Raw genomic sequence first — 13057 nt, forward strand, 5'->3', positions numbered from 1 at the left:
TAAAAAGCATCTAGGCCTTTAAAACTCATAGAAAATCCCATTAGGCACCTAAATATGTTTAGCAATCTGGCCGTAAATGTTCAAGGATGTGAGACACTAAGAACCAGATTGTTAAAGGTATTTAGTCACCTAACTCACATTGATTTCCATTGGAGCTAGGCATCTAATTATCTCTAGAATTCTGGCTCTAAGGGATTGCGGGGTGGTTTTCAGGACACTATAAACTTTGGTATATCTTCCATGTTCAGACTTATTTTTCTTTCACCACATATTCTGTGACAGTCAATGACCTCCAGGACATTTTGAAAAAACATCACTTCCCTGAAGACATGTCTCAGAGCTTCTTTTACCTCTGGGTTCCTCAGTGTGTAGATGAAAGGGTTCAACAGGGGTGTGACAATAGTATTCAAGATGGTGACTATTTTGGTCAATTCCAATGAGTTCTGCATGGAAGGGTTGACATGTAGGAAAATGGTCGAACCATACCAGATAATCATGACCGTGAGATGGAAGAGCAAGTTGAAAAGGCCCTTCTCCGTCCTTTATCTGATGGTATTCTCAGTATAGTGGAGATGATGTAAATGTAGGATACCAGGGTTATGACACAGGAGCCCAGGATGACGATGAATGAGATGATAAAGGACACCAGATCAATAAGGTAAGTATCTGTGCAGGAAAGAACTATCCACGGTGCTATGTCACAAAAAAGTGATTGATGACCCTAGGGCCACAGAAGGACAACCTGGTGATCAGAAATGCTGGGATAGAAATAGTTGGAAACCACTCAACCAAGAGCCAACAGCCAGCTGAGCAGTCAAGGTGCTGTTCATGATGGAGCTATAGTGCAATGGATAGCATATAGCCAAATAGCGGTCGTAGGCCATGACATCCAAGAAAAAATACTCTGTGCATCTTAGGGAGAAAACAAAATACATCTGTAGGACACAGCTTATGAAGGAGATGGATTTGCTTTGGGACACAAGGTTGGCAAGCATCTTTGGGATACAAGCTGCGGTATACCATACCTCCAGGAAGGAGAGATTGCAGAGAAAGAAGTGCATTGGGATGCAGAGATGACGGCTGGTTACCACTAGGACTATGATCGACACATTTCCTGTGACCGTCAAGATGCACATAACAAGGAAGAGCACGAAGAGCGAGATCTGCAAATATTGGGTCCCAGGGAATCCCAGGAGAATAAATTCCTTCACAATGGTATGATTGCCCTTTTCCAATGTGATCAGCTGTTTTGCCTGACAAAACAAATGAAGACATGAAATTAAAATGATTAAACACAACGATGGCTTTGTGGGATGCAGATGATTTTGATGCACTGAAAAAGCAGATAATTAAAAGAGGCAAGAAATAATGGTTTAAGGCTGAAAACATGATATTGCTATTACATTTCTGGAGTCTTCCTGATCACAGGGTGAATTTTAAGCTTGTCATAAATTTTCCCGTGGAAACTTTTTTTTCAGTGGAAAGTGGCTTTTTGACAAAAAAGAAACTTTCATGATAGAAATTCCATTTTCAGGTGTTCCTTGAAAAACACAATTTTTAGTTTTTGTCAATGAAACATATTTTTTTCCCATGGTTGGCATCCAAAGCCCAAGATTATCTTATTTTAATTTATATTTTTGTTGTTTTAAATTGAAAATTTTCAAATAAAAAGTTGGTTTTGGGGTGTGGGTGGGGGGGGTTGTCTTTTTGACAAAACCCTGAAAAATTTTATCAGAAAAAACAACACTTTTCCTGTAAATTATTCAAGATTCAAGAGCAAAATCATTTTCAAATGGGACCTATGGATGTTAGGCATTCAGTACTCTCTGAAAGTCAGTTAGAAGTGAACAAAAACCCATAGTCTCTTTTGAAAATCCCTGCTAAATAGGGTGAGATTTTCAAAAGTTCTCAGTATAGGCCTAATTCTGCTCCCAAGGAAGCCAATAGGATTTTTGTCATTGAGCCAGTGGGAGCAGAGGTAGGTCAATACTCAACACATGAGATTTGTACCTGTCAATTTCCTTCCTACAATGCAATAGGATGTTTAATTCTTTTTGTGCAGAAAGTCTCAGGTTCTAAGTCTGCTGAAGTCCCAAGTTGGAGTGGGGATGTTATACAAAGTTGCAGTTCGAAGGACAGTTGCCTAATTTTTGAGCATAAATAACAATTTACATATATAAACCAGCATTCATTTTTGGTGGTTGAAAATAATGTGTCAGTTTCAATCTCCTTTGACAAATTGACACTGAGGGGTGCAAGGTCATGCAATGAGCCAATTACAGCAAAGCTCAGGGCCAGAGAGGACCAAAAAACAGGAAGAAAATTTCCTTAAAAAAATCACAAAAAATGCATCCCTTTTAAATCAGAATTTTAAATTCTGATGAAGAATTTCATCAAAACTGTAAATTTCAAACATTTTTGACCAGCTGTGCCAGGAGTCTGCAATTCTTCTCCCCATTTAGTCAGTAGAACATACTTCTCAACCAGAACCATGAATAGAACTCAGGAGCCCTGAGTCTCAGCCAGTGGCATAGCCAGGTTTTAAGAGCAGGGGAGCAAACATAAAAAAGGCGCCCCCCCTTGGCTCCTCCTCTGGCCACGCCCCCACTTGGCTCCTCCTCCTCTGGCCGCGCCCACCCAGCTCCTCTCCCACCCGCCCCATCTCATTCCTCCTGTCATTGTCCCTGCCCAGCCCTTCCCCTGCCCCTCTGCTGCCAGTGCCCAGTGCCCGCCGGGCCTGGACTCACAGCTCGGCAGGCTGAGCAGCAAGCAGCCACCTGCCCGCCTGAGCCCAGCTGTGCTCCTCGCCCCTGCTCCGGCAGCCGGGCTGTTGCCATCAATTATTAATTGGCTCCCAGCAACAGCGGCGGGGAGCGGGAGCAGCCACGATAAGGGGGGAGGGTGGCGGGAGGAGGGGAGTGTGTGTGCGAGCTGCGCCTGGCTCACAGAGGCCGGCGGCTGCCTGCGGAGCAGATCCAGCAGCGGCGGCATGTTTGGAGAGCTGCGGGTCCCCCTCGCCACCATGTCCCCGCGCTGCGCGGCGGCCGCCTCGCTCCGGAGGACATGGGAGGATAAGGCGGAGGCCGCGCCCTCCCCCATCGCTCCTCCGGCTGCGCCCTCTCCTGTGGCCGTTTGGCTGGGCTCAGTGCTGCCGGCCACCCCGCTGAGAACGGCCCAGCTCAGCGCACCCGCGACAGGACCCCCACCGCGAATGCGTTCTCAGTGGGGTGGCCGGTACCCCTGTAGCACTGAGCCCAGCCAAACCAAGCCTTTCCCTCAATGCTGCTGCCAAGGCGCCCAGCCTCCTCCCCCCTCGCCGCTTCTCCCCCCGGCTGCCGGCCCCCATATTGCCGGGCTGCACGCGCCCAGCCCAGCCCCACTGCTGCACATGCTTCCCCTCCCCCTGGCCCCCCGCCGCCGCGCATGCTCCTCCTGGCCCAGCCTGAGCGCTCCGGACCCGAAAGGGCCCAGCAGCGCAGCTCATCCCTTCTCTCTACCTGGCCGCCTGGCGTGCTCCTCCGGACGCGCCCGCCGCCCCCCCATTGCTCCTCCGGCCGTGCTGCCCTTCAGAGAGGAGCGGGCCCCACCCACCGGCACTATATAAGGTAACCCCTAAGGCGCCGCTTTTGAAAAATGTGCTGAGGAGAAGCGGCTGCTTCCCCTGAACCCTGCTAGCTACGCTACAGTTCTCAGCCCCACTCTGCTCCAACCACTATCCTAACTCCCCTCAAAGAGTGGATATAGAACCCAAGAGTACCGATTCCTATTCCTCTGATATAAAAGCTACTCTATGTATCCCTAAAAGAGCTAGGCACAGAATCCAGGTACCCTCACTCCTAGGCACCTGTGCTAAACACACCATAAGCCCTACAAATACAGCAAAACTATGATATGCCGAGTTTCTAAAACACCTTCAGAAAAAAAAAATCAGATTCCCAGTGCTGGCCAAAAGTTTCTTTCACAGATGGATTAATCCTGAAGTCTCAAATTTGCGGCATTCAGAATTAGAAGGCATTTTTGAAAAAGTTGTCCCTAACTTGAAATCTATCAATGAGTTTTACAGTGAACGTTCAGAATTTTTGTTTGATTGCTTGTTTTTGGTATTCTGATTTTTCATTAAAGTTACAATATCAGATTAATTTATAACTTAAATTTACTCCCCTTCCCTATTTGGATTTGAATTTGCAAAGGATCCTAAGGGAGCTATGAAATGTAATGGAGTTGGGTGCCTAACTCCCTCACCCAGCCTTACATATTTTTTATCAAAGTCTAATCAACACAGGCAATCAACAATTATATTTTCTCCCTTTTCAATATAAACCAATGTTTTAGGTACCTAGGTGCCTAAATACCTTGACTAATCTAGCCCTAAATCACTTTTGAAAATAGGATTTATAGTTAAATTTTCAAGATCAGCTAATTAACTAAAGAGCCAATGAGACTGAAGCTCCTAAATCACCTAGGTGCTTTAGAAAATTTTACCCTAAGGCTCCCTAGTGTGCTTTAATGTAGTATAGTTTGAATTTTAGGGACTTCAATGGAAGTTAGGCACCAAGGTGCTTTTGGAAACCCTGCTAGGCACCTGTTTGCCTCTTTAGTACCTTTATACCTTTGAGGAGGATCTCAGCCCTAGTGCTTAGCTATCCAGTTCCACTGGGTTGTCATTGTGCTCATGAAATCCTGACCTGGTCAGAGCATTTGCCATCCCCATGGGTGTGAAAATTACTAAGCAATATCAGGCATTATCCCAGTAAATACAATGGGAATTTGCTGGGCTAAGGACTGAATAACATTTAAGTAAGGGGTAAAATTGCTAAAATTATGCACCTGATCTTCCTTCCCCTTCACGTAGCTAAAATTGCGTAATTTAGATTGATTCCCCTTCCCCAGTGTAGACCAGGCCTTAATGAACATTGACAATTAAGCACTGTCTGGTACATAATTCTATATGAAATTCTTGTTCTGTTCTCACTTATATGTTAATGTGTCATGAATAGGCTTGGCAGCATTTTATTTTTATTATTTCTAATATTGATGGGTAATATTAATGTTTATTTTTAAGCATTTTCTCCACATTTTATTTATTTCAATGTTCATACTTGTAAAAAATTATGGGGGTGGGGGCAGGAGACTGTCAGACAAATGATAGTTGACACTGAGATTCAAAAAGTGAAAGCTCTATAAATCATTAAGACACAAATTGTCAACATCACATGTTAAATTATAGAAAGTAAATATCCTTAATTTAACAGATCATACCTGTTTTTACTATTCATTCACTAATCCGTTTGTAACAAGCCTAATTCATAAGTCTAAATCACTGGATTTTGACTCTAATAAGTTCTTCAGCAGCATTTTTTTTTACTTTGCCTATCTGTAAATTTTGGGTATTATCGATGGAAATACATTTTCATCAGTTTGTGTGTATGGTGAAATTGACATTTACCAACATTTACCAATACAAATCTAATCCTTCCAAGCCTAGTTATGAAGTTTGTTCCTTGGTTGTTAGAATTTGATCCTGGGCAAAATGTAAAATCGTTTTAATGTTAGATACAAAGGGGGAGATTTTCAAAGGATTTTCGGTAGGAGTTGGGCCACATAACTGCCTTCTTTGCCTCTGAAAATCTTCACCAAAGTCAAAAATAATGATCATGGGCACAGAAGAAGAAGAAGACACCTAAATAACCCCAGTGTTCCAAAGCTATGTGTTGGGAAGGTTAGCTGAGTTTTGAAATGGGTGGGACAATGGAGAGTGAGGGAGGATCCAGGAGAAAAGATTAGGAGTTCACGTCTGGCAATGTGCTGGAATTAGAGATTATAATTCTCTGCCGTGGCATAGACCAATGTAAAATGGTCATCATAGAGCCTTTGAGGAACAAAGACAAATCCTGCCTGCCGCAGAGCTCAGCAGAGATTCCTGAAGGAGAAAATAGCAGAGGACAAGACTGATCCATTTACCTTAATACTAGAAGAAAGGAAATTCTCAGGGAAACTGGGGATAACTGTTCTTGTTGTTATTCTTTTAATCCTGGTTCCAATTTTACGTTTACACCTTTTATATTTGGGTAAAATTTTCAGAAGTGCCTAAGGGTCAGATTTGCAAAGGAATTTAGGCACCTAAAGATTCAGCCAGGCACCTAAATACCATTAAATATCTGGCTTCTAGGAGCCTAATTTTTATTGAAAATCTACCAGATGTGAGCTCCTAAGGGCCATATTTTCTAAGGTATTTAGGTTTCTTAAGATGCAGATAGTTATTTAGTGGGATTTTCAGAAGCACTTCAGCAGATGAGGCACCAAAATCCCATTGATTTCAGTGGTAGTTAGGCACCTAACCTGCTTAGGTACTTTTAACATTTCCACAAGGCACCTATCTTGCACCTTGAGGAACCTAAATACTTCTGAAAATCGGTCCCTTACACTCTCTCTAGAGGTCTCATCAACAGCCCATTGGCATGAATGAACATCTTTCAACAGAATTAAATGACCTTTAGATCAGGCCCTATGAGGACATTACTTTTAGCAATTCACATTTAAGCCTCCATCCTGAGATTATTACTCAAGTGCTAAATTATATTATTTTGAGTAGTTCATTTGACTCTAATGGGACCACTCACACTAGGAAAGAAAGCTTGTGCATAAAGCATGTGCAGGATCAAGATCTTAGGGACATAGGACAAACTTCTGAGTGCAGATCCAAAGTTTAAATTTGTAGCAACTACGGTGTTTTCATTATCTGTGATGTATGACTGGTTGGCCAACTCACATGACATTGTGCCTGTTTCCTGATTCAATGGCTGAAAAATTATTAAACAGCAGACTAAAGAACAACCTGCAGGAAATACAGACGATGAACAACGTTGGTGGATTTTTTTTTAATTTGTGAAGAATTTAAAAAAATCAAACTTATTTCCCTTTTTAAGTTGGGGGGTCCTACATAATGGTAAATGGAAAGTTTTCCATTTAAACTTTGACAAAAAATGAAATTTCATTTTTAAAAAATCACTAGGTCAACAATTCTTTACAAAAATTTTCATTTTTGAAAATGGTCATTTTTCAACAAAAAGAAATTACAAGGGAGAAGCCTAATTATGGTGATCGATACGTTTTCACAGAAAGTGTTTTTGATTAAATGAACTTGATTTAATGGTTAGATTTCTGATTGATAAAGGCAATGGTGTTCATGTAATAGACTTGAATTTTTCTAAAGGGTTGATTCAGGGTAACATCACACTATATAAAAAAATAACACTAAACAAAAACAATAGTAAATTGATTAAAAACTGGCTAACTGATAGTTCTCAAAACATAACTGTTGATGGGAACTGTTGATTTTAATGGGTGATAGACACCAACATGCTTTTGAGAATCCCACTAGGTTCCTAAATACTTTAAATATTTTGCCCTTGATGCCTGACTTATTTCTATTTTTGTATATTTGTATCTAGACCAGTATTATCATCAGAGTGTAAATAAACTTTAACTTTTACCTTTGTATCCCCCTACCTTTTGGAAAGTGTTTTACTTACTAAGGCTAGGGATTTCAAAGAAGTATAAAGAGGTGAGGCATTCAAATCCTGCTGAATTTCAATGGGATCTGGGTGCATAATTCCCTTGGACTCCTTTGGAAAAAACTGGTCTTGATCACTAGAGCTGGCCAAATTTTGTCCGTTTTTCCACTGAAAGAAATGATGTTTAATTAAAATCACAATGTTTCAGAAAAACAGTTTGATTTAAAAAATATTTTTTTTTCACAGAAATAATTTGAAATGAAATGAAATCATGTTAGTTTCAATCCTTTTCAAACTGATGGGGTTTTTTGTTATAGAAAAAATAATAATAAATCCACCAAATCATTACATTCCAACCTTTTTCCTGACATACAATAGGATTTTTCACACATATGTATGAATCAAACGTGTAGGCTTGTATGCAGAGGGGAACAATTATGATCCTCAGATGTGCCCTTGCTGCACCATGGAAGACATAGGCTGAGTTTACCAAAGGAGTCTGAGAGAGTTTCAATAGAATTTTTGCACCTCTGTCCCTTTTGCATCTTTGGAAGTCCCAGCCGTAGTTAGAGCTGGTTGGAATTTCTATTGTAGGGGAAATTCCAATATTTTGACATTTGTTTTTATCCCAAATCTGGATGAAAATTTAAGATGTGAAGATTTATTGTGGAATGAAACGTTCCAAAAAAATTAAACTCAGAAATGGCAAAACATCCATTTTGATCCAAAACAGTGCTGGTCGGAACCCGGAAAACTTGTTCCATAGTAATTTCCAAAGTTTCATCTTTTTATTATTATTACCCTGAATCATAAAAAAAATAAAAAAAATAAACATTTCAGAACTTCTTTCAGACCAAAATTCTGAAATTTCATGTAGAAAAAATAGAGAAGACAGACAGCCTGCCTGCCTACCTGGCTTCCTTTAAAAGTTTTATTGGAATCAACACATTCCCATGGAACTGTTCTGTTAGAAAATTTTCAATCAGTTCCAGTTCCAGTGTTTCAAAATGAAATATTTCATTTCAAAATGTTAATTCAAAATGAAAAAGTGACATTTTGACTGAAAATGGCATCAAAATTAATCATTTGAATGTCAATTTAAGTCAAAATCTCAAAAAACAAAACTTTTCATTTCTTTCACAGGGTTCCTGAGATGGTGGTTGGGGGTAAGAAGTAGATAGGAAATATCTTAATTTTACTAAGACTTTTGAGACAGTCCCCATGACATTTGTATAAGCAAACTAAGAAATGTGGTCTAGAGGAAATTACTATAAGGTGAGTGCACCATGGGTTGATAGATCATACTCAGAGAGTAGATATCAATGTTTTGCTGTCAGACTGGGAGGTCATGTCCAGTGGGGTCGCACAGGGGTCATTCCTGGGTCCAGTACCAGTCAATTATTCCATTAATAATTTGGATAATGGAGTGGAGAGTAGGCTTATAAAATTTGCAGATGACACAAAGCTGAGTGGGGTTGCAAGTACTTTGGAGGACAGCATCAGAATTCAAAATAACCTTGACAAGTTGGAGAATTGGTCTGAAATCAACAAGATGAAATTTAATAAAAACAAGTTCAAAGTTCTTCACTTAGGAATGAAAAATCAAATGCTCAACTACCAAATGATGAATAACTCGCTAGGTGGTAGAACTGCTGAAAATAATCTGGGAGTTATAACAGATCTCATATTGAATAGGAGTCAACAATTTGATGCATTTGCAAAATACATTAATAACATTTGAGGTATAGAACAGGAGTGTCATGTGTAACACCAGGAGGTAATTGTCCCACTCTTCTCAGAACTGGTGAGGCCTTAGCTGGGGTACTGTGTCAGTTCCGGACACTGCACTTTAGGAAAGATGTGGACAATCTGGAGAGAGTCCAGAAGAGAGCAACAAAAATGATGAAAGGTTAAGAAAACCTGACATAGGAGAAAAGGATAAAAAAACTGGTCATGTTTAGTCTTAAGAAAAGAAATCAGAGGCAGGATCTGATAACAGTCTCCAAATATAGTAAGTGCTGTTACAAAAAAGGACAGTGATCAATTGTTCTCCACGTCCATAGAAGGTGGGACAAGAAGTAATGGGTTATTGTCATTATTTTACAGGTAGGGAAAATGGGGCTGGGGAAGGGAACTTAAGTAACACACCAAAGCTCCCCCTGTGTAGTGAGCATTTGGCAAAGACAGGACTAGAATGCTGGTGTCCAGGCTGCCAGTACTGTGCTTTCACCAGGAGACCAGCCTGACTCAGTAGAGTCTGTTACACATTCTAGGGAAGTCTGTGGAATTCTGTTGAGACTGAATATCCTCAGGGTGCTAGGAAGATGGGGGTGGAGTACAAAACCAACCCCCTCATGCAGCCAATTTGAGCTGCAGTTCATTAACAAGGTAGGTAGGGGTAAAGCCAGTTGGATGATGAGGGAAGGAGATTCCTATCAACATCAACATCTAAAAAATTTGTCGGAGTCTTTTGGTTTCGAAGAGGCAGATTATCGTTTATACTAACACTTCACACCACTCTGGCAGTAGAATGGGGGTTTAAAATCGGAGTGAATTATACTTATTACATACATTTTAAGGTCCCTTTATATTGTTACAGCGGTGTAAGTTGACCTTAATGTAAATGTGAACCAGGTGTGAAATATTCCTATATTTGTTATATATTTAGATGGGGAGAAAGCAAGAGAAACCATGTTATGATGCACCATTTTTCAGCAGCCAAGGCTATTGTGTGTCATCCGGAGAGAAAAAACCTTGTGAATGAAGGGAGTTTGTGTTGACAAGCTCTATCGAAGACATGGTAAGTTTGATCCACTAGCCAGATCCAGCCTATCCTGGAATTAAAGTTTAAAGTAACTGTATTCAGAAATAGGTTTGCCTTTCTTAGTAATGTGAGCTACCTAAAAATTGCTGTTCAAAAATTTGCATCATTGAAGAGTCAACACACCTGTACTCAAGGAATGAGTCTATCTCAACCCTTTTTTTCTAATATAGTATGAAATCTAGGATGAACAAAAGGAAATACTATTATTTGTATATTGTATAACTAATAGAATCAGTTGGGAAAGTTGATTTTTTGTATCAAAATTTATCACAAAAATTAAATTTATTTTTGTTATAGTGAAAACATTTTTTTAAATTTTTTTTCAGGTTTTTGTAAAAAAAAAAAAAAATAGCTTTGCTAAACCAGAAGTTTTCAGTCAAAACATTTTGTTCTTTAGTCACCAGAAACTTCTTCTTGTTATTGAATTGATGAAAGTCCCAAAATTATTTTATTGATTGATTGAGTTGCAAAAATCTCTGTTTCTGTGGAATTTACTGGTATAGTAACTTTGATGAGGCAAAGAAGAAAAGAAGAAAATATATGTATAGATAATAGAAAGATAGATAGATGCCCACCCATTCACAATCATTGCACAGAAGTGGGAATCTCATCTCTTGTGTTCTGTCCTCAGCTGTCTTTATGATTTGAACATACCACTTCACATCCCTCCTTTAATTTCCCCACCTTAAAATGGGCACAATCATATTGATCTAGTCAAACATTCATTCCAAAGTGCCTTAAATCAGGCCATTAGTGTCTAGGCATGTTGTGTGGATGAACAGCCATTCTTTTCCCATTGCTTTCAAGATGTAAAGAACTATACCATTGCAAATACTGTAATGTTATCTATGCAAAAACAAATTCACATGGAGAGGATAGGTATTACAGCTGGGGTTTTCAAAGAAGCATAAGGGAGTTAGTTGCACAACTTTTATTGCTGTGACTCATTTGAAAATACCAGGCTACAATAACTTTCAATCATTTATTCTTTCTTCTATAATCTGATGTCTATCTCTGTTCAGGGAGCAATGTCCTTTGTACACAGTGGCAGAAGTTCATAGAATAGTAAACTGCATTATAAGCTGTTTCTTAAGAATTTGGTAACTGACAATGTTGAGATTGTCATTTATAATTACTTAGATTATTGTTCTGGTCTAGCCCAGACTCTAAGGGTTTGACTGGAAACTGACCCCAGGGGAGGTGAGTTAAAGAGGGCAGTTGTGAAAGGGAAATTGGGAAACAATTTTACTGTGTTTCTGAGAAACAGTTTTTGTTGTTGTTTGTCTCTCCCTGCTTGCTTGGCTTGTCTTTTAGAGTGTAAGATTTGTGGAATAGGGATGGATTCTGTGCTATGTTCGTGCCTTGTGCAACACAATGGAGTCCCAACCATAGATGGGACCTTAAGGTTCTACCAGAAGACACACAATAAGTGATAAACATAATTTCTAATTTCTGATGTCAATCCCTTGTACCTGAGAATTTGGGGTGGGATTTTCTAAAGGGTCTAAGTAGGACCAGCTGGAAAATGGAATTTCATTTTTTGAAAAAAGAAAAAAAATCTCAAGATTTCAAGCTATGTTTTGTTCTGATATGGAAAGAACACAAGACTTTTCAAAATTTTTGGGAGTAGAAAAGAGATGTACAAGAGATCAACCTGCTACAGCCAGGTGGTTAGAGCAGTTACCTAGATCATGGGAGAATTGTGTTCAAGTCCCAGTTCTGGTTGATTCAGAAGTGGAACTCAGACCTTAGCAAGTGCACATGCCACCAGGCTATGGCATTAGTTCTTATCATTTGTTCTCACTTTGATCAGTAATTCCATCCTGGACCTAAGAACATACCCGAATGACACTTTTGTTGAAACCGATATATTTCCATGAAATATTTCTGTTGCAACAAAATGCTATTTTTCAACATAAAAAAGGTTTTGTCTAATTATTTATTGTATTCTATTGTATTTTTACCAGCTCTGTGCCTAAGTAGCATAAATCCCATTGAAGATCAGGGAGTATAAGTGGCTTAGGAACAGAAGTCCTATTGACTTTCAGTAGAGACTTGTGATCCTAGGTCACTTAAGTGTTTTTGAAAAGCCCAGTCATTTTCCTGAGCAGCAAACAAGGTTTAGTTGAAGGTGAGGCATGAAGACAATGGGCCAAATTGTGAGGCTTTCTCATGGGTGAGTGGAGTGGGATTGATGGGCTAGACCAGCAACAGGGGAAAGATGCCATTGGGTCAGACATCCCACTGACTCCTCATTGGCCTTAGAGGAATAAGGAGTGGAGCTCTCATCTCTGATGCAGAGCCCGAAAGGTGCACAAGCACAGAATGGTGTTGAGTAGTACCTGCTTCCCTTCCCTTATGTTATCTTTAATCAGGGTTCTAGGTATCATAGCTGGGATTTTAGAAGGAGCCCTAAATTGCCCAAATCCCTTAGAATTTCAGCCTGGAATCCTGGTCCTTGTATTTCACCAGTGAAGCGAGTTCAAGCAAGAGCGAGGTGTCCCAGATGCAGAGTTAAATCCCACAATCCCAGAGCCCAGATATGTATCTTGAAAGTGTTTAGGAGATATGGGCAGAGTTTCAGGGTTGTGGATCTGCAGATATTTTATAGGTACCCTGATAGGGTAAGGTATTTGGAACTTCACATTTGCACATCCAAAAGTGTGTTCAACATGTTTAAATGCCTTTATAATCCCTCATGTTTTGACAGATGGACCTC

At 40.0% G+C, this 13057-nt stretch overlaps 1 pseudogene; it reads right to left on the bottom strand.

Moving 5' to 3' along the window:
- Positions 1-209: 209 nt before the first annotated feature.
- LOC128847956 (olfactory receptor 287-like) lies at positions 210-884 on the bottom strand (annotated as a pseudogene).
- Positions 885-13057: the final 12173 nt, after the last annotated feature.

Source organism: Malaclemys terrapin, chromosome 13 (assembly GCF_027887155.1).
Source record: "Malaclemys terrapin pileata isolate rMalTer1 chromosome 13, rMalTer1.hap1, whole genome shotgun sequence".
NCBI classification, from domain to species: domain Eukaryota; kingdom Metazoa; phylum Chordata; order Testudines; family Emydidae; genus Malaclemys; species Malaclemys terrapin.